The 21,702-nt window shown below is 42.1% G+C and overlaps 1 protein-coding gene across 1 annotated transcript in view; it reads left to right on the plus strand.

The window, feature by feature from the left end:
• The window catches only part of PDE10A (phosphodiesterase 10A), a 333,680-nt gene that overhangs the window by 150,378 nt on the left and 161,600 nt on the right, over nt 1–21,702 (plus strand). The gene's annotated exons all lie outside the window — the stretch shown is intronic.

Raw genomic sequence — 21,702 nt, forward strand, 5'->3', positions numbered from 1 at the left:
TTTTTCTACCTCATTCTGGTCATTTCTGCCTGCTCTTAGAAGTGATGCCCCTTTGAAGTTAACTCATCTGCATGATTGGCCCAGGTATGCAGGTTTGAATTATTTAAATTAAGCTTTATCATTTTTAAAATCCATTTTTTAATTCTTTTTTTTTTTTTTTTTTTTTCCCCCCCTACAAAATGAGCCTTCCTGTGACTCATTTATAAGAAAATGAGATTAATGTAGACAAGCTGATCGATCTGGTATTGGCTGAATCCAATAATGACTTTTAAAAAAATTCTAATTTATAGTTTTAAAAGTGATTTGCCCACATGCCTGAATACGGTGAACAGATAATGTGTTTCCAGATGAAATACTTTCATTCTTACTCTTCCTCTGCAGCCTATGAGGTTACATCAGAAAATAATTTGGACAAGTGCATCCATTCTGTCCTTTTGTTTAATAAATATCTGCAAAAGAATTTGGTATTGCCTTTATCCTCCTGCTCCCTTTCTTTCCTCTCTGTTTGTTTTTCAAATAACGCTACTTTGTATCAGTTTGTTGTTAGAACTGGTTTTTTTGTCTGCGGTTGTGCTTTCTGATGGCAAACCCTCTGCAGTATTAATGCACAAAAATCTTTGTTGTGAAACAGCTATGTTGTATGTTTATGTGTATATAGCAACCCGAATGGCCCTAAGCCACAAAAGCATAAAAATCAAAAGCTGGTGTACATGCAGCATTGCTGACATGGGACCAAAGAAAAGGAAGAATCTGGAAAATGAAGGCAGTGCATACCTTCCACCCACATGTCCAGCCTGTACCGTTACTGCAAATCCTGTGCACTTAATTAGTTGAGAGCAAGTTTTCCCTTCTGTACTCTCTTCAGCTCCTCTTTCTCCACATAGAACAAGGGCAGTGGTGCGTGTTGTCTGCAGTATTTACTTGTGGCAGACAGGGATGGTGTGCAGGAGCAACGGGTAATTGGTTGCTACTGTTGGGCAGAAGTGAGGCTGGGACTCATGGTCTGTGATTTGCGATGCTTTTGTTGTGTTCATGCTAACCCTCCTCCCCAGAGAGGACTCATTAGTAAGTGCTCATGGTTAGGTGCTCACACCAGTCATGCTGAAGGCCTGGTAACTGTTCATTGTGTGGTAGTTTCCTGGTCTTACTGAAAAGCAGACCAGTGACAAGGGTTCAGCTGGGCAGAGGTTTCCCATTGGCAGGAGCAGAGGTGGGGTGAGCTTGGTCTCCCTAGTTAGCGTGGACTAGAGACTGAGACCAGACTCCATCCTGAACAGCACAGTGCCCTTCCTTCCAGCCTCTCTGCTGCTGGGCCTGGGGCAGGATCTGCTCCAAGTTAAGCTTGGGAGTGGGAATAAAGCGGAATTACAAATAAAAGCACAGATGACCATGAATCTTCCTTTATTATAAAATAATTGGACCGTGGAAAAGAACATATTTGAATTATGACAGAAAACTGCTTGTAAGTACAACTTTCCTATGAAGCCCTTGCTGTACAAAGTCTTCTCTGTTGGGATCAATGGCGTTTCTGCCTTTCTGTGAAGTTTTTCCTGGAGCAGGATGGGAGGCATACTCTAGTTCCAGTTTTTACTGAGGGGAGAAGGGATGAGAAAGTGTGAAGGCTGGTGAACAGCAAAGTATAATCTTCCAGAGGAAGCTCAGCTAGAGGCCAGATGAGAAGACATCATATAAAAAAATGCAAAGAGAATAGAAGGAGTTCCTATATCCAGCAGCCTGGTTATATCTTAATATAAAAGTTGTGTGCTAAATCCATGTGCGAAAGGCATGTGCATTTTGGCCATGGTATGATGTGTGGAATATGGATGTGTAAAAGCTCCTTGTGATGTTATGGCTGCAGGTTCCAGTTCAGCACGGATCTGAGGCAATAGCACATGTGAGGTCTGTGGGGATTTTGTGGCTCCCTATCTGCATAGAGGATAAACATGACCCTGTCTGCTTCATGGGATGCAAATCCAGTTCATGGTACAACATACCTGTCTTGCTTCCCTGTGTCTAAAATGTAGTATTATCTTCTCACATACAAGTGGTTTGCAGATGTGAAGAACAAAAGACTTCTGTGCTTATATAATTAGTCTTCTTATTGAGGAGAGTAAAGCATGTTTTCAGATCAAAATACAGCCTTTGAACTCTAAAACTAGCAAAAGTCTACAGTGTGAAGGAAATGTTTCAGCTCTGTCTATGGAGTAAGGACTGGGGAACGAGCTTCTGTGTGCAGTGCTTGCAGAACTCCATGCAGGTACAGATCTTTGGCATTGCATTTCTGTGTGCTGGCTTATGAGAAAGCAGATCCTGCACAGTGAGTGATTGGCCTTTTTAATTGTAATCTTCCACTGACTGTTGCCATGGGTGTTTTTCCTATTTGAACAGTAGCTTATGATTCAGGTACCTCTGTCACAGGTTAGTCTGCTTTCTTTCTGTTGAATTAAAGAGACTTGAACCTGACTCTTTCCCTCTGGTATGTCACCACCACAACCCCTTCTCATTCATGTGGCAGGCTGGTGATTCCAAGGCTGATTTTTATTTCTTTCTATCAGTGAAAAAAAGCGATTGTGCATTTAACTGCCTTCATAAATAGTATATTCTTTTTATTTATCTGAATTGTTTGTAAGGTTTTAGTCTGAATTTTGAATAATATTGGGAAAGTAACTCAATATGCAGGTTGTTAGTATTTTGTGAGCAAGGCTTGTCATTGGTTTTGTTAGTAAAAATTTTGCTGGGAAAACATTCTGTTTTATTAGGGTATTAAATAGATTAGCATGTTGCCCTTGTGGCAGTCTAAATCATCACTAGGGTTATAAGCTGCAGTTCATTGGTAATTCTTATCTTAGTACATAGGTATGAAGTTGACTCAGTAATATTAATGGACAAGTGCAGAAGGAAGTTCAGGTTCTTCCCACTATTGTAATTTCTCTGATAATATTGCTCACAGGTGCTGGAATTTAGTGTCCTCTTTTAAAGAAAGGAAATCTTTTCAAGGCATAGCAGCAGTGAAAGGTCTTCTAGCAGATTAAAGGAAAAGCATCAAGAGAGTTTCATATGATCTTCACTGGCCAGAGAGTTTTCAGACTCCTCCGCATAGTCCTGTTCCCATAGTGATGGCACTGATGCAGTGTCTGACCAGTCCAGCCTGGATGAAGTATTGGGTTTGATTTCTAGTCCTGGAAGCTTTGCTGAAAGACTGTTTATGTGTGTGGATATATATAGGAAAATCACGCCCAAATACCATGAGCAACATAAAGATACTTGTCTATACAGTGACTCTGGCAACACTGGTTGTCACCAATGATACACATTATCATCTAGAGCCAGCTGGGCATTCTCCTAGCTGATAGGAAGCAGTAGGTAGGGAAAATGTATAAAAATTTGCTCAGGGGCTTTGCTTGCTTCCCCTTTCTTCAAATGAGAACAGTGCCTTCTGGGATGCCCGTGGATAACTGTATTTCAGTTACAGCAGATTACAGTTCTGCACGTCTGTGTGCTAGCCAAGAGTTCTGGTGATACATGTCATGCCCGCAGGGCTGCAGTGCCCATTTTCTCCCCAGTGGGGTGTGCAGTTCTGTGTGGCCCAAGAGCCTACTTAGCAGCCAGTGCTGGGCAGCAACGTGAGGATGAAGCTTCCAAACAAAGGAGGGAGCAGAAAAGCTCTGGTCATAGCGGTAGATAAGACATGTTTTCCTCATTCTTGCTAATAGTTACAGTTTTGACTGGCAGCTAAGTTCTTTGTTTCAGAAAGCATTCAGCAGTAGCTGCCCACATTGAGAAAGAAATGGACAAAGTCAACCTAACCTGTTGGTAAGGTCAGGTATGTTAGCCAGGCCAGGTATGGTGGACACCACCACAAGCCCTATTCTGATCAGGTCTGTATGCTGTGCTTCAGGTTTTGCTTTGAACATTTTGTAGGCTGGAGAGTGTGGCTTGGAAGGCTTCTTAATGTTCCTGCTTTTCCAAACCTTCAACAAAAGATTAGAACACAAAAATGTTTCTGTGCAATCAGTCCCCATGAGTTAAATAAATGGGTTGGACTGGGCACTGTTTCACTTTCTTCATCCTTTATTAATTAATTTATTTTTTAATAAGGAGCCTAGGACTGAAAACTCTTTCTGTGTTGTCATTCTTTTCTCTGCAGAATGGCCCTATGAGGTAGTGAGTCACTGTGTACAGAAACCCTCGCTTTTATTGAGCCATTTGGGAAATGTGACAGTGCATCACCAGCAAACCTTACTTGTCTCAAGAAACAAAAACAACCAGTCTCCCCAACCTTGCTGTTCTACTGAACCAGACAGTCTCTTTGCTTTTATTTATTTATTTATTTATTTTGCAATTGTTATGGGCAAGCTCTGATTTCTGAGGTATTTTGTTTTGTTCCCTGAAAAAATATTTGTTGCTGATACTTAATGATGATACTTTTATGACCACTAAACTGAATGAAACCTGTTTAGTCACTTTTTACTGAAAGCATGGGAATCTAAAATTGATCGTCTGGGACTGGGTTCAGAGCTGATGCAGAAGCACTGTGGTGTTGGTTTTTGCTTTTTTAATGTCATATGAGTAAGGAGATAGTTGTATGTATTCACTGCCAGTCATGGCTCCTTAAGGACTGGCTGAAGCTTCCCATCATGACAAACCCTAAGTATAGGTCTAGTAGTGAATGCTCAGGCCTGATGTTATCCTTGCCAGGCTGAGAAGTCTGCTTGGTTGTATAAGATGTCAAAAGAAGGATGAAATCACACAAGAAGTCACTCACAGAGGCATGAGCTGGATCCAGTTTGAAGCCTTAGGTGCCAAATCTGTCTTCTCCACAGTGCTCAGCCTCTTAAGCTGCTTTCATGGAATTGCTTCTGAAAAACTTAAAAACTTCCACTTTTAACAGTAGGACCTCTCTACCTGGTGGGTAGAGATCCAGATCTACCTCACCAGTGGGTAGGTGTGATCAGTTATACTAGGTCAAGTGGTGAACTGTATTTTCTCCCACTACTGTAACAGGGCAAATTGTGAGCCCTAGTGAGAATGTAGATAGCCTTCTGTGTGCTTTACCAGAGTGTGCATCTTTGAATGTGATTGCCAGCTACAGGCTGAACTGGGACATTCATCTTTTAATCCATTTCACTGCGGTAAAAATATTCAGAGGAACTGAAAACAGAGCAGTCTCCCCACAGCTCTTTATTAATAAATAGAGAGGTCTCAAGATATTTGCTTTAATTTGTTTAATAGTTTTGAGATAATTCTCTATCTTCTGATGATTGCACATGGAAATACCATAGGGATTCTTTGTGGAGGTTGCTTCTGAGTGATGTTGGTTTAGTAATGCGTAGGGGCTTCTAGTCTACAAATGTTGCATGTAACTTCTTCGTTCTTTTGAAAGCAATGGTTACAGATGCCTGTGCCAGGTTATTTAGGGCATAGTGTTAAGTTGTTGAGTTTAATTTAGGACTTTCCTTCGAAAAATTGGTCTGAAATGAAGCACTTTCAAGCCTTGTGCTGTTCCCTTATAGACAAATAGTAAAAACTTGCTGCCATCAGCAGCAAGTCAAATTGTCCTGAGCATCTCTGAAAGAAAGACCACAGAAACTGCAGTGTGAAACACACTACAGGCTCAGATGGGTAGACTAACAGAGCAAAAGTTGTTACATCAGCAAGGAAGGCTTTTTGCTTGCATGTCTCCTGCAGATATCGTCTTGGTGTACACCATTATGTCCTCTGTTTTTTGTACAAAAGCTTGCTGCCGTTTGACTAAGAATGTCAGTTTCAGTTATTCACAGACTGATGTAAAATAACAGTGCTTTCTTTTTGCGTGTCTGTCTATAGAGTTCCGTTAATTTTATATCCCAATATTCCTTCATTTTGATCTGGACAACCTTCGATTTTAAAAGTTGACTGGTTTGTTTTCAGCTCAGGCATCATTACCTTGACTTTAAAACAATAAAGCTTGATGAGAGGAACTTGTCTGTGTTCATGGTCAAAAGGAAAAAAGAGGAATGCACAAGCGTGCGGCAACTGCTTTCAACTGCATTAAATGAAGATAGTGAACAATAAATGTTTTATTTGCCCAGCTATTTAAGTTGCTACACTTGGTGCAACAGTTTCAAGTGGAATTGTGGAAAAAAACATGAAATAGCCCTTGCCTTGTTTAGATATTTCAAAAACCTCTATTTTTGATACCAGATGTGACAGGATACAACTTTCATTTTACTCTTTTAAGGGCTTGGGTGAATAAAGCATGCTCTTGTTGCACCTGCTAGCCTTCTTTAATGTTGTTCTTCTCTTAACAGAGAACAGGAGACAGCACCTGCCAGAATGAGCAGGGACTGACTAATGGAGGTGAGCACAGGGAATATGGGAGCAGAGATGAGTATTTCTGAAGATAAGCAATTTTTCATATTAAAAGGAGCGAGACGGGAATTATCCAGGGAAGAAATTGTGCTGCCACAGAGTAGGAATGATGTTAGCAACAGCACTGAGCATGACCTTGGTAGACATATGAGTCTTTGAAATCTGCTAATGGTTTGTGCTCATCATTTCCACTGGCTGAGCCACGGCTGCTTCCCCGGCACAAACCCAAACACTTGCTGTGTAACTTGAGCTAAATCACCAAGCCTTTCCCAGCTCCTGTTGCGTGTGTGTACACCCGCCTTTGGAAAGTGCCTGGAGAGCACAGAGCAAGGAATGGTGAAGTTCTTAGGTGACATGAATGGTCAGAGCTTGATGAGGGTAGAACCCTATCAGTACCTTGCTGTTCTCCAGCTCCAGAGCAGGGTACAAACCCTCCACATTTAGGTCTCTGCTTCCCCCCTCCCATTCTTAAAATACAAAACTTTCCTAACGGCAATATTCAATGGGCTTTTTAGCATGCCAAATACAGAATCAGGCACATATTTAAAAACTGCTGTTAATGAGTGAAGTGGATTATTCAGCAGCCAGTCCACATGGAACCTGATTAAAAGGCAGCTATCCCTGAATATCTGTTAGGCTGGATCTCTTGGTTGCTCGCCTGAATTAAGACCAACAGCTACTGCATAGAAATGAAGTTGACCTGATTTACGCCTCATAATTCTGTAGTGACTCACTAATTAAATTTCACATTTCCAAGTGCACCCCCTGGCTACTCATAAATATCTCAAAAGACTTTAAAAAATTGTAGGTGTTAGTCTTTTAGGAAGACAATGTCAGCCTATCTTCTAGAATCTTTATTTGCTAAATGCTGGAACTATGATGTCTGTTTCCAAATACTTGGAAAATACTTCTACAAATAGTGAATGAGTCACGTTTTTCATCTTTCATCTCTAGGTAACTCATGGGTAACTCATGCTGACACAGTGCTTCTTCTCCCTCTACCCACTGAGTATGCTTGCTTACCCCCTGCGCACTACCATTCTGCCTCTTGCTCTCATTAGTCCACCTGAAAATGTCATCATTGCTAATATTTATTTCCTCACATACAGAATAAACTGCCTTATTCTTCCTTGCTTGCAAATTAATGCTTGCTATTTTGTTTTTCAGTTTTCTATTACGTTTATTTCTCATGCTACTATCATCTAAGTGGGCTTAATCTACCTTGTTTTAAGTTCTTTGTTAGAAGTTCTGTCTGCTGCTGCTGGATAGGAAATATTGGATAGGGTGGAAATGGAGGTTTGGAGTTTATAACTTGATTATACCTCTGAGTGAGATATTTGAAAGTATCTCATCTCTAAGTCTCCTGCGTAATGTGCTGGAGTCGGAAGGTGGCAGATTTACTTGGAACTGAGACAGCGCTGTGTTTTCATACTTCATCTTTCCGTCCTGTTGTCCTCCCCCATTTCCTTTCTGGAAGACATCCTGGTGTTAAAATAAAATCTCATGCTCTAGGGCTTCAGCTGGCTGCCCACAGGGGTTAGGCAGGATATTTCCTTCTGATGCACAGTTAGAAAGATGCATTCTGGGGGTGTTTTCACCTTCTTTTGTCTACTCGAAGATGGGCCACAGCTGTAGATCAGAAACCAGATAGGATGGTTAGTAGAGTTCTCATTTTTGGGGTACCTGTCTGAAACTGCTGATCAGATCAGGGTAAAAATAAGTATCCTGATCTCTCACCCAAGTCTTGGGAAGCCTTCTGGTTTACTCTTAGAGTAAACCAACACAAGAGTTGTGTGCTCTTACTATACCTGTGGTTGCAAGGATTTTATCTCCTTCTGTCTTACCCGTAGTCTTGCAGCATGCAAGTAGCTTGCTTGACAAGAATGAATTGCTTTGTTATAACCAAAACTGTAATTTTCAATTAGAAAGAACAGTAGTGAAATTAAATGGCCAATGATAAGCAAGATGCTGTGGCAGATCAACTCATGAGATCTCCCTCCAAAACTGTTGCCATTATTACTCCATAGGTTAGCTGGCAAGTAGAGGATTTCAAGGCAAGCATCCAGCACCCACCCACAGATTATGTTGGCTCAGAGCCTGGCAGCTTGAGTCTCTTCCAAAATGTATCTGGGATCTTCTAGTCAGGAATGCAACATATTGCTGGTTGTGACACAGATACAGCTGAGTTTACTCCATGTCTTATCTGTAACCTTTTAGCGTTTTCGTGTGGCTTACTCATTTACAGAGCTTTTGTAAACCTGAAAACAGAAAACAGCATGGGCTTTATGCAGCTACTGCTGTTTTCTCTGATTTAAGATGTTCCCGGTCCTGCCTCTGAGTATCCTTCATGTTGCTTTCAAGCCTCCAAGGGTCTGCTGTTGTTGCTTTCTGGCCCGCACCCTTCATTTTTCTGGGCAAACCTCCCTCTAGCCTGTTGATGTCGTTCCTAATTGCCCAAAGGAATCATTGCTGAGCAATGCAAGGCATTTCCTTCCCTCTTATTAAAAAGCACCAGAATAAAACTTAGTCTTTTGCAGCAGTGGCTAAACCTACCACGTCTTAAAACTGTATTATGGTTACAGCATTTTGGATTGTTACAGTGGAGTAATAAGATGTTTTGAACAAGTTTTTTTGGTAATCTCTCCAGCTGTCTGACATTCAGGCATGCTATGTACATTTATGAGGGCTCAGTACAGTCTTCTTCCACTCCAATATTCCCCTGGGAAAAGTAAATAAATAAATAAATAAATAAATAAAAATCTTGAGCCAAAGTCTTGTGACTCTAGCACTGTAAACACTGGGAGTAGACCACTATGCGTTCCAGTGACAGAGGTGGCTCCTAAACTGTGTTGAAGAGAGCTCTGCTGAAAAATGGAGATTCTAAAGTGCTCAGTGTTCCCTGAACTGACTATCTGCTATTTTTTTTTTTTTTAACCAGAATTGCATTGGACTAACCCAGAACAGAGGTTGGTTGTGCTAGTTTGTCATACTTGAATGAGGGATAATAGACTGTTGCTGTTTCCCTGTTTCAAATCTTTGACAAGCAAACTTGTAAATACATAGACCAAATGCAGTAAAAATAGGTCATATAAAGCTATATTCCTATAACTGCTACTTCACAGTTCTACAGCTCAAACCTGGTCTTAATGAAAGAGAAAAAGATGCAGTAAAATTCTTGTCACCTTTTTCCTCTAAGAGAAGTGGATGATGATAATGAAGCTCCCAAATGTTACTTTTCAGATGAGAGGCTGGACTTGCCCTTTGTGATGGAAATTCTGTTTCACAAGAATGCCCCTAAGATGGTGAAGTCATCCCAGGTGTGGAAAATCCAGCTGCTCCTTGCTGTTAGGTCTGAGACTCACATGCCTGGTCTGAAATCTATGTGCAGAAGCACTGTCATCGCCCTGTTTTCTTCCACTCTGGGAAGAACTCTGAGAAATGGAGTTAAGTCTGTGAGGTAACTCAGCCCTAGTTTTCTTCTATGGAAGAAATGTTAATATTTTTTCATTCTAGAAATGTGTTTTTGAAGTGTGGTTGTCCTGTCTTTCATAGGAACATATTGCAACTATTAATGCCCTGCAGTGAACTAGAGAGCCTGCGGAGCACATAGAAAGGTATGAGTTGTGGATGACAGAAACATCTCTATGAAAGAAACAAGACCCCTTTTCTGAAGGGGTGAGTAGTATGATGTGAAGTCAGACATTACTAACTCCAGTAATAATCCAGTCAGCCATGAGGTGAGATGCTGCTAGTAACATCAGTCTCCTAAGGTACCCATTCCTCTGTAGTTTAGTATCATACTGATGTTCTACCCTGCATAGGAAATTTTTTTGGTATATTTTTGCTCTTTCTTTGTTATTAATTAAGGTGTTAATTCAGTAATACACTGCCAACAATGCAAAAGCATTCCGCTGTTTATGTTTGATGTTAGACTACTAAGTTGATGCAACCCGTTATGAAGTAATTGCTTGATTTCAAATTGTCACCAGGGACCATCAGACAAATGACTGAGTGATATATGCATCTAACTCTTCTATATGTTGAGAGGGAAATATTAGTTACCTGCCTGCAAGACTTGGGCAGCTCACTGCTCTTGAGTTAACAGTGAGGTTCAGTGGCTGGTATTCATAAGAATGGAAGGCCAGATCTTGTATGGATGTGGGGAGAATGTAAAGTGCAATCATTCTGAGTTTTGACAAGGGTCATTCGCAGCAGGCGTGGAGATGCTGGGATCTTGGGTTAGGCTTTGTGCCACTCCTGCATGCTGAAAGGCAATGAGAAGTTCCTGGGTGGATTCTGTCGTCTTCCATCAGAAGGGCAAAATGCCAGTTGTTGTCATAGACAGGGTTATTGGATTACCTCAGGAAATCACTCCTTGACACATACAGAATCCTTAATTAATTATTATCATTTCTCAACTTGCCCTTTCTGTCTGGAATTTATTAAGGAAGCTCAGAGGTAGTACCTCCTGTAGTATGGGGAGCTAGGGAGCTACTTTTGTTCCATCCTTCCACCCTTCCTTTCATCAATATGCACAGCACTTTTCCAACAAGATAAAGATGCCCTGAAAAGCTTTCAGCCCAAGTTCAATGGAGAACAAACAGGAGGGAATGGAAATGAGAAGGGGGGTGAATGACAAGAAGGGAAAAAATGAATGAAGGCGAGACCAGCCTGATTATTGTGAAAACTAATGAGATGACTGGAGGCAGTGAATTTTCCAGAATAAAATGACAATATTTAAAGGCATTTATGAACATGGCAGAGACCACTGTTTAAATCTCATTGAAGATAATTCTGTGAAGGGATATAAGGTGGGAGGAAGAAAGAGCAAATACATGCCAGATGGCGTTTAAGAGGGGAAATCCAGGCACAGAGGCAGCATGAAAAGGGCCTGCAAGCAGGCATGAGAGGGGAACACAAAGGGGCTGCAAGGAGGGTGTGTGTGAGGACAGGGAGGCCCAGGCTGCACAGATGGAGATATTGAGGAGGAGGATGGGGGGTAGGGAGAGGGATTTGCTTGAAGAGAGACCTAGGAAGTGAAGATAAGGAGTTAGGTGTTGGCTATGAGATGGGGGAAGGGAGAGAACAAGGAGCCCCTGAGTGCTGAGCTCAGCACCATAGGCTGAATTTGAGGAGTCCAAGAGAGAAGCAAAACCTATGTCAGGCCCAGAGCCTGCCCAGACACCCAGACTCACCAAGACCAAGGACTCACTCCAGAGCTGTGTGAGGTGTGTGAGAGAAAGGACAAAGGTGCTCAAAGAGACAGCAAGCAGAAGTCATCAAAGCCCTGTCTGAGGAGTCTTTGATTGTGCTGTTCAGTGTTGCAGTCATGATTCAAGCACAGTCACAACGCTGTTAAAATGAAACAAGAAACCAGCTCCTAGTGATTCAAACATACAAAAGCTGTCAGGGGATGACTTGGAAAGAGAAGAAAAGACATGAAAGGGAAGGAGACAAAAAAGAGATCAGTGGTACTTGTACCTGCAGAAATGGAGAGCAGGTGTACCTGAAAGGTCCTCAATATAAAAAATAAGGTGTAAGGAACTTACATCAACTGCTGTTGAGTTGCAGCTTCTGAGTCCTGGTAGAGGCAATGTCTGCCTGCCTGGCTTAAGAATGAGGGGTAAGCAATGCAGATGGAAGGCAGCATTGGAACTGGTGATATTCTGGCCTCTGGTGATGTACTGGCCTCATCAGTACCACCAATGACTGAATGAGGTGAGGCAAGAGGGAAATACTGACAACAGTTTTGATAACTAGCTGGAATTCAGCAGTTGTTCCAGCAGCAGAGCAGAGCATGCTACTGAAGGGATATTCTTCAGGGATAAGTGAGGGAGATGACACAGGGACAGTCTTACTCTGTGATGTGGAAGAGGAGGGGCTGTCACTGGGTAGTCATTTCTGGTGCAGAATGCCATCCCCTCTGGGCTCTGTGTATGCTTACCTCACCTATCTACCCCAGGTGAGGTCTGTTCCTCTACACGGAGAGAAACTTGATATATTTTTTTATTATTATTATTTTTATGTTGTTGTTTTAAACCTGTTTTGTGACCAAACCAAAATCAGCAAAACTGTTGCTTCTATTGAGATGTATCCAGATGTCATAAAAATGTCTCCCAGCAGGACAATGAAGTGCTCGGTTATTAAAAGCTAAAATTTCAGGAGATGCAGGGGATCTCTGAGTATTTGTACCCATGTATCCCTTTCAGTCTCTTCTTTATATGTTGTTATTTCAGGAAGCTGTAAAAATGACTCTTTCTCCTTCCTTCCTCTCCTTCCTTTCCTTCCTTTCCTTCTTTTCCTTCTTTTCCTTCCTCCCCTCCCCTCTCCTCTCCTCCCTCCTTTGATTTTATTATTATTATTTTTTTTTAATGTATTCATTTTAGAGTTGTGTCATGGTTTTGTAATTTTTTGGGATAATTTTGCTATCGAATTTCCACAATCAATAACATCAAATGTCAAGTATGGATACTTCTGTTGAATGTGCAGTCCACAGAAGAAGACTACATATCCCAGAGAACAACAGGAGTAACAAAAGTCACGGGACCAGGACCTCTATATAATCTCGTTCCCAGGCTGGAGTGCCCTCCTTCTTCTCTCTGAACTTCTCGGAGAGTGGGAAGCGTTCCAGCCGTGTCGCTAGAGTTCACAGTAGGCCTCTCGGTTTTCGGAGACTCTCTCTTTGCTCTTAAAGAGCTTCGTTACGGGAGTGTTGGGAGTGCTATCTTTCCGTAGCTGCTCACGGAGAACGTGACCTTGAATTACCAGACAAATTGTCAACATTAAGGGCTGCTGCACATTCTCAGCATTGCTATCTAACTTTTGTGTAGAAAACAAAGGATTTCTTTCTCCCTTAGAGCAAAGCTAGCTAGCTCTGACTTTTACAGAGCCTGCCAGCTATGAATCCACTCTTCATCCCAGTTGCTCTGTTTAAGGGATTGAAAGCAATTATGATCTTCTTAAAGTTGGGCAACTATTAACACCATAATTTGGTGTTGTAATTGTGCAGGTATACAGCCTAATAAGGTGGATACTGATGGAGACACCTGCCTGTACTTTTACGAGATGTGGTATCTGTCAGAATTTTGGCATCTACACCCCAGATGGAATGTGTGAATCTTAACAAACACTTGCATCCCAGATGGAACAGGCAATTTTACAAATACTTGCATCCCAGATGGAACAGGCAATTTTACAAAACACCACCATGTTTAATTCATTGTACAGGCTAAAAAACCCTTTTTATTTAGGTTGTACTCTCAGATTTCCACACGCTTTTCAATAACTGAGATAGGGTTCATACTTTCATTCATGTTATCACTATCAATGCATGCATAATATGTTCCTATGCATTCGTTCTATGCGGAAGTCTCCTCCAGAACCAGAGAAGATGACTGGCAGGGAATATGGAAAGGTTTAGGAAAAGTCTTAGAAGCATGGGACCCTCAGTGTCATGGGATTTCACTCTTGAACACCTAAGGGACCCTAAGAAATTAAGTGAGTATTTGGGTCAGAGATCTAAGGAGGTAACCTTATGTGGGGTTTGGCTTATGCATACCGTGCTTTGTATCATACTATTCTGGAGAGAGAGAGTTTCCGATCTGAGATTCAAGCCCAAGTTAATTCTGATCAGTCACAGGAGGCATCTGTAGCAATATCAGTTGCCCTGTGGAAGGCAAGAAATGGAAACGGGTGTCCATGCGTCTAGAACGAAAAGAAGGAGAAGCACAGGGGGGGGCAGCAGAAGACCCAGGTGCCGGGCATGAGCCAGTACGAAAAAAGCAAAGGCAAAAACCAAGAGGCATGAAGAAGAGACTGATGATGAGGAGGAAATCACCTATTGTCGACCTCTGAAGCTGACTGAAATGCAGCTCAAGAAAGGAGTTCACACGGCGTCAAGATGAAGGTATCCTTGCTTGTTGCTTGCGCTGCTGGGACAACGGGGCCAACAGCTTGTCTCTAGATGGTAATGAAGCTCGCCAACTAGGAAGCATTGCCCAAGATGCAGGTATCGACAGAGGGATTAGCAGATGTTCGGATGGAGCTGCCACTCTCTGGTTGCGGCTGTTAGAAGCCGTGAGAGAAAGGTACCCCTATAAGGATGCTTTGAAGCCTAAATTTGATAGTTGGAAATACCATCCAAAAAGGTATTCAGCGCCTAGAGGGAATGGCCCATGGCAAAAATGTTGTACAGCCCTGATCCAGCGAACTTGACCCTGAGAGAGAGTGAGGGTCCGGATCCCTGACATGTGGCAGAAAATCACAAGTACAGCACCAGAGAGAATTGCACAGTCAATTGGTATCAGGATCTAAAGGATTCGGGGACAGATGGCCCCCGATTTGTGAGGCGAATTAAAATTGCTTCAAAACCATCGGATCAGCAGCTCCCTCAACTGCATGCCGCAGTTTCTGCCATCTCACGGCTAGAAAAACGAGTAGATGAATGTGCAAGAAATTGTTTCCATCAACTAATTGTAATGATCCCGTAATAGTATCAAGAAACAAACTGAGAAGGTCATCCGTCTGTACGGCCACCAGTCTAATGCAAGGATCTGATCAAACTAGTCCAGTCCTACTCCCCACCTGCATCAATCAAAAGTCTCAGCTGTTGTAAATACGCACATGCTTCCGCAGCTCGAGCAAAGAAACAACGTACGATGTGCACCGCGTGTTTCCATGTGGCGCTACCTACGTGACCGTGGAGAAGACATAGAAGTGGCATGATCAGCCCACTTCGCACTACGAGCACGGGTGAAAGAATACTAGACATAACCAACGCACAGTGGAGTTGCTCACGTCATCACAGGTAACGCAATAGAGGGGCCTGCCCTCAGTCAGGGAGGGAAAGGATAATAGAGTTTTGGACTGTGTGGATTCGATGGCCTGGCAACATCAGAACCACAGGAATATAAGGCGCTGGTGGATACCAGTGACAACAGTGCACCCTAATGCCTCCAGTCATGAAGGGACAGAATCAATCCATTATTTCTGGAGTGACTGGGGGCTCTCAAGAATTGACTGTGCTGGAGGCTGAAAATAGCCTCACTGGCAAAGACTGGCAAAAACATCCTATTGTGACTGGCCCAGGGGCTCCATGTATACTGGGTATTGATTACCTTCAGAAGGGGGCATTTCAAGGGATTCTAAGGGTATCGATGGGCTTTGGGATAGCTGATGTAGAACATGGACAACATTAAGCAGCTGTCTGTTTTGCTGGCCTGTCAGAGGACCCGTCTGTTGTGGGGCTGCTACGAGTAAAAGAGCAAGCAGGTAGCCTGGTTGCTACAAAGACAGGCACAGAACGGGCAGTATCGCAAACCAACAGGGATTCCTTGCTCCCATTCATGATTTGGATTCGCCAGTTGGAGAATCAGGGAGTGATCAGTAAAAAACTCACTCACCTTTTAACAGTCCCATATGGCCAGTGCGTAAAGCCAGTGAGAATGGAGGCTGACAGTAGACTACCGTGGCCTGAATGAGGTCACACCCCCATTGGAGCGCTGCTGTGCCGACATGTTGGAACTCCAGTACGAGCTGGAGTCAAAAGCAGCCAAATGGTATGCCACCATTGACATTGCCAATGCCTTCTTTTCTATTCCTTTGGTGGAGAATGCGGGCATAGAGCTTTTTAGCTTTTAGAACGACTCTCTCTCTCTCTTGTTTCGTTCGATTTGTTAGCCTTAATTATTATTATATGTGTTTATCTTGTATTTCGATATCATATTTAGTAAAATAATTTTCCTCCTTAGATTGTCGCTGTTTTATCCCACTCCCCTTTTCCCCCTCCTTTCCGGGCCCCGGGGGGGGGCCGTGGTGGTGGCTTCCCCTGTCACGGGCATAGGTAAATCTAAGTAACCCGTGACAAGTTGATGTTCTGGAGGAAACATGAACTTTCTGAAAGGTGGAGAGCTTCTCCCAAGCTGGCCATAGCTGCCTGATGGTAACGTGCAGCTCTGTGCACTTCAGCCACGTAGATGTTTTTCGCAGTCACCACATCAAACTTGTTGCTCAGGGAATTACCTTTTGGATGAGTCTTGGGGTGATTCAGAGTGCATTTGGTTTGTGATTCACATTGCTGAGAGACAGAACTGATTTACTGGGGGCAGAGGAAGGAATGAGACAGTGAGGGAGGAAATTGGTGTCCAAAAGGCATTTGGGAACAGGCACATTTCAGAGTTTCTAACAGTATGGGATAGAGAGATTTGGCAACCACTACAGTTATACTACATGCTTTGCTCTCTACATTCTAATAATATTTCAGTGTTTTGCAAAAATACTATTGCTAACTTATGAACACTAAGATCACTTCCTACTCTTAGCTGCTGTTATATCCCAGAGAACAAGTTAAACCAGCTGTTAAGCCAGGAACCGTTTTGGTATGCAGTGCATTTGTTAGGTTATTATTGTAAGTCCTTATTCAGCTTTTATTCATCAGAATTTCTTTTTCCTATGAAAAGCTGCATTGCTTTGGCTAAAACATGCAACCTTCTTCTCCACAGTGATTTTTTGCTTCTTGGAATCTAGGTTTGCTAAAGATATAATGGAATCTATTCCGGATAATTCTGCCTATGGGTCCTACTGCTTTGAAAGAGTCTGGTCATAGAAACTTATGGAGAATATGAGAGGATTTAGAGTGAACGTGAGAAATGAACTGATCGTGGGAGAGGATTTTTTGTAGCCTCATTCATTGAAATGCCAGCCCACATTCTGAAACTTAAGTGAATTTCTTTTTTGGTTTCCAGCTTAACCTCGTTAGCTGTGTATAAACATTTCATTTTTAAAATACCAATGATTCCAACAGCATGGTTACACATTGCATATTCTAAACATTTTTGACCAGTTCTACGTTTTTAACATTTCTGGAAAATAAACAAATTGTTTTTGCTATTAACTATACTGCATACTCTGAAAAAAATCAGGTACAATCACTATGCACAAGTGCTTAGTTATGCCTCTGTATTTAGTGTTAATTATTTAGTTAGGCCTGTGTGCCTAACTATTTGAATGTACCAAGTGTCCACGGAGTCCTTAAACACTTAAGAAATAAATGTTCCCAAGATTAAATGTGGGCTGAAATGACCTGTGAGCTGAGGATGGTCAGTGTTTGTGCTTGGAATATGCAGACCTCTGACAAAAGTGTAACCATAATTGTGTACCAGTAGAGTTAAAAGCCCATTCCATTGGGCTCTTATGGGAAGTACAATACAAAAAATGATGCCACAAGGAAGAAAATTCAAAAAGCTTTTTCCAACTAAACAAAATATTTCCCAAATGGCATAACATAATGGTTTTGAAGATATTTGCAAGGTTGTAATTATTCCCATCATAACTGGTGGTGAATTACCTACTCAGACAAGGACAACCGGGGAACAAAGAACCTTAAACATATTTTTTTTCAGTGTATTAAGTAGAAATTGTCTTTCAGGTAACGTCTCTTCATTTTGTTCCACTCGGTTTTCTTATGGAAAGCTACTTACTGTAAAGATCTCTAAAGAAAACCCTTTCATTCAACAGTTAATGCAGGACTTGAAAAGTTTACCTGAGGTGGTAAAAACTGAGTCTCTGAACGTGGGTAGTTTGTTTTGGTCTCATGTGCGAAAAGCCCAGTTGTAATTCTGCTTTCCCTGTCTTTCTGAAGATTTTGTTTTGTTCTGTTTTGTTTTCAAACATGCTTGGAAGGCACATGTTGAAGAAACAGCAAAATATGACAGTCTTGCTAGCTTTGTAAGTGATTTTCCATCTGCTACATCCATCTAATTGGAGTGATGGGCTTAAAATCCTTTATCACTGCTCATTTTGTGCAATTCTAACATGGTTACCTGCAAGGAGGCTCCTGAACTTCCCCCAGCCACCACTGTTCAGTGTGCAGTACATCTCCTGCTTTCCCCACATAACTGTAGCGAGTACTTGCCTGCAGCACAATGCAGATAACTTTCAGTGGGTTTTGCTGTAGAACAAAAGAGCTTCATCTCAGTCAGATCCCTGTGAGCCACAGCTGGAAAGGCTTAGAAACTGAAAAAATGGAATATTACAAAGAGTGAAAAAGGCAGGTAGGCAAGAAAAGGGCTGAAAGGAAAGGCCAAAACTGGGCGGTCTGGCTCTCTTATTGTGGTGGAAATAACTGAATCCATTGAAGTCCATGGCTTTATACTGGCACAAAGCAGGCACAGGGATTCAGGCACAGTGAGGACGCAATATTTCTAGTGGATAAATGAGTGAAGTATCACTGTTCAACTTAAACTTCTCATCAGGAATGCTTTTTTATGGACATGAAGGGTCCATTAGACAATCATATTTCTGATTGCCTGAATCTACTGCAAGGGTGTGGTAAGACTTACGATAACTGCAAGCTGAAAAGCTATAAAAATTGTTTTGCTTTGCAAATAAAGACTGCATTCTTTCCTAGGCCTTCCCCAGGGCTCCCTAAAGCTCCAGGATGGTGACCCCATTTACTTTTCCACTGCATTTCTCTGCATTCCCTTTCCTTCTGATTTTTAACCTGCCATCTGATAACACATCTGTTTTCCTTTCTCCTTTGTATACTTCCATACATCAGATTTCCAGATCTTATGCATTCCTTCCTACATTTATTCTTGCATTTCCTCAAAGTACTATAGAGTGGAGGAAGTAGTATGGGCTACATACCAAGATCTCTTTTCTATAGAGAAACATCTTTGCAGAAACCTACCTCTACTGATTTCCATGGAGAAATGATAATGTAGATCACCTTTTTTTTTTTTTTTTTTTCCCCTCTTTTTTTCTTTTTTCAATGCAAAACAACAGCCATTTCAAAATGTCTTTGGAAAAAATGAATCTGACACACCATTCACAGAAGTAAAAGTTTTAATAAATCCTGCTGTGGTTGAGTCAGCAGTATCCCAAAAGGGAGTATAGGTCAGTGCAACTATAGCAGCTGATGCTCTGTCAGATACATTCATACTGCTGCCTGAAACTCAAACATTAGTAAACTCTGTGAGAAACTTTGGAAACACATCAAACTGTGCACCATGCTTCCACACAGCTCAGATCAAATATTTTCACTTGGCAACGTGCTGCAACAATCTCATGAAAGCTGTTAATGTTGACACTAATCTTTAAGTGTCAGTCATCCTTCTACGCTCAGGACAGGACAGGTATCTGATTACAGAGAACAAGCTCGCACTTCAAGAAGGTATGTATAGCCAGGGAGGTGGGGGCTGCTTTACAACCCTATGAGCAGGCAAACAAACCAAGGGGTTTCTTTCTTCAAACAACTGTTCAGTTACTGTTGCTTGGAGTTTCTCAATCTCTTCTCAGATTTAATTGAGTAATTTAGGTTCTTTGTAATTGAATGTTCTATAGAGGGGTCTTGCATACTAGGCTGCTGGTTCACAGCTGAGGAGGGATAGTTTGATCTCAGTGCTGTGTGGATTTGAGAAATTAGACTTCTGTTGGATCTGAGGGTTTGTTTTAAAAACTGCTTAGTGTCATGTGTAACACAGGAAAAATGACCATGGGAAGAGAGAAAACAAAGGAGGGCACGAATTTGTTTTCCTTGAAAGAGAATGACAGCAGGCAGTAGGGACAAGCCATGCATTGTGATCATCCCCTCAGCGACTGAAGCAGCAGGAGGCTTCTTAGGCAGGGCCGAGGCTGTGCTGCTTGGGTGGCTACTCTGCTTGCAGAGCTTGTCTGCTCGCCTTCCTGGAAGGGCAGAGCCAGGTGCCCTCCAGCAGTTTGCGGCTTTGGGGATCTGCTTACTTTGCCTCTGCCTAAGGCCAGCCCCAGCCTGGACTCCTTCCTCATACATGTGATGGATGAGAAAACAGAGGGTGATGCTGCAGGCAGAGGAGTAGAGGGGGAACTGGAATATTTGTGTTTCAGTCTTTCAGCTGTGTTTTAGAGCTCTTTTAAAAATCCTTCACAGTAACTTCAGGGAAAAAATACTGTTTTTTTCTGTAAGACAGTGTTAGTGAGTAACACTTACCTGTTCTGCAGAGGTATCAGGCAGTGCCTTACTAGTCTGCAGGAACTCTGAGGGTTTTAGACTACCTATGAATAAAGTTAAGTGCTTACAGCTAAAGGGAGGAAAATTACAGTGCTAGCATAAGGAAGGTTATGAGTTGAATTTAGCAAGAATTTGTCTGGGGACTGAGCTGGTTTCATTCTTTCTTTCCTGCATGCAAGTAAGGGTGTGCCAGCAGAGTTTATTGATTATAAAATTTGAGAGGCCATTGTCTGCGTGGAAGGGAACTGGAGCAGATTTTGGAACAATTCAGAGAACTCTGACGCATGTATTAACAGAAGTGGGATGAACTGTAGTAGAACAAAGAGCAAAATCATTTACCTAAGGACCCATGAGAATTTTGGCTTTGAGCTCATCCGTTAGAAACAACCAAAAGTAAGTCCTCATGATCATTCATCACAAAATGAACACCCTCACACACAATACATATACCTTCGTGGAATATCAGGCAATTTTTTTTTTTTTCTAGAAGAACTGGGGAAGCATTTAAGCCACCTTAGCAAGAGAGCCCATCCACAGCATGTCTTGTTGTAGTCAGCTGTGGTGAGGAAAGATAAATACTAGGGGGAAAAGGTGTGGAGCAGGGCTAGTAGGATGGCTGGGAACCTGGAGTTACTGTTATATGGATAAGCTAAAAGATTTGCCTTCATTAATCAAAGGAAATGAAGTCTGAGGAAGAAATTATTGCTCCCTTTAAATACTAAATGTCAAGGATACAGAAGAGATGTTGAAAGCTAGAAGAAAAAAAAACCAAAAAACTGTTCCAAGAGAAATGACCATACATACATACATTTATTCTGTCTGGAAATTAGGAGAAGAACAAGACTAAATGACATTTTGCTAACGTATTGGAAGTAGATTGGCTGATGATGTGGGGATGGATGACAGGCCACTGGCTCAGGACACTGCAGGCCTGGAGCAGAGAGGGGGGCTCCAGGCTTTGGTGTCTGCAGTTATGGCCTGCTCTCAAGGCAGGGAGATACTGAGTTTGCCTCCCATGAGCTGCTTCCGAGCCTCTCCCACAGAAGTCCTGCCTGGTTGTCTCCTACTTGTTTCCTTTCCACCTCAAAGGCTCCTGTTTCTCCCTTTGCCTTCAGTTAAATCTTTGTCTCACGGATCTGTTACAGTTGTGTTCATGGTAACCCACTCTTTTGGAGCTCTACGGGGCTGAAACAGCTAGGAATTAAGCTCCAATGGTTTTGTAGGTGAGACAAATGCCTCCAAGGTTGAGTCTGTGCTGTGCGAAGCCACGGACAGGCAACAAAAGCCACTGGCAGCAAAAATTTTGCTTTTCTGACAAAATCCTTTAGATTGTATTTAGTGAAGCCACATCCAGTTAAACCACA

This window comes from Coturnix japonica, chromosome 3, assembly GCF_001577835.2.
Source record: "Coturnix japonica isolate 7356 chromosome 3, Coturnix japonica 2.1, whole genome shotgun sequence".
Lineage (NCBI taxonomy): Eukaryota > Metazoa > Chordata > Aves > Galliformes > Phasianidae > Coturnix > Coturnix japonica.